Raw genomic sequence first — 1,286 nt, forward strand, 5'->3', positions numbered from 1 at the left:
CAAAGTTCAGTGTTTCCTTGGAGGATAGCAAGGCTAATAAACAAAGCCATTTTAAATATAGAGTCTGCTTGTTGATTTTGGAGGAACAGCAAGACAAATAATCCCAGTGAATATCTAGGGTTAAAACATATTTTTAGAATGTAATACTTGACTAATCTGTAAATCCTCTCATATTTGTTCCGTTAGCAATTTTGCTTTAAAGATCCTTTAAACACAAGCATGGAACCCACTAGATCTTGACGAACAGTAGTAAGTAGCTTCTTCACAGGAAGACTAAGACGTACACCTTGCAAATGTCAACAGCCTCCAGATCCAATTATACTCCTTAAGGCTTTCTTTAATTTGATCTGAAATCCAATTCGGTTTCTTCCTTTGCATATTTTAATCACGTTTTTTCAGTTGTCAGACATACACTTATTCCTCCGACATCGTAGTACTTCTTAGTGTATTTGGATGTTGCATCCAAATGTACTGGTAGCCTTATATTTATTCCTCAAGCCAAATTATTTTCAAAAATCTAATGTCTAAGGATAAGCAACAACCTAGAAATTAAATGGACCCCCATCAGCTTGGTTAAGCACCTAACAAAAGCAAGACCAATTTTTATTTGCTGTAGTCCCACTCAACTAATTACCCCCTCTTCATTAAGCTTCAAAAGGCTCTTCTTTAAATAGTAGTTTATAACATCTTTAAGATCTGCTGGGGGAGGGGGGAAATGTCATGCATTTACTTGAGCTTTAAATGTAAGCCTAAAAGTTAAGAGAATACCTTTTATATTTTGGTCCCTAAACAAAGTGTCCTGCTTACACTTGTTTTGGTCAACAGTTCCTTGGTTTCCTGCAATTTCAACTATTTCATTTACAATTCAAACCCACCGTTCTTAAACTAATCTCTATATTTGATTAAACTCCAGTAACAGAGTTCCAAGTTTACACAAAAGTCTTAATCGTTAAGATATAAAGCGCTTGGCAAGTTAACTCTAAAGTTCAATAACTTGCCTAAGATGCCTCTACTAATTGCCACCTGACCGGAATAACGAAAACCACTATTTTGGGTCAAGTTTGAAGGAAACTGAAGTAGCCCTTGACTTATTTTCAAACTCCATCTTCCCGTGTGGCTGTTGGGAAAGTTCAGTGACGTCACGTGTGAAAGCAGCAGAGTGATCCCATCGCGCGTGCTGTGGTGCTTCCGGGCGTCAACCCACATTCTTCCTTCTTTGTTCTTTCCTGCTGATGCCCTGTGCCTATTTTTCAGACTCCTTCCCAAGACCCTGACTTCTTACTGCC

This window comes from Prionailurus viverrinus, chromosome X, assembly GCF_022837055.1.
Source record: "Prionailurus viverrinus isolate Anna chromosome X, UM_Priviv_1.0, whole genome shotgun sequence".
NCBI classification, from domain to species: domain Eukaryota; kingdom Metazoa; phylum Chordata; class Mammalia; order Carnivora; family Felidae; genus Prionailurus; species Prionailurus viverrinus.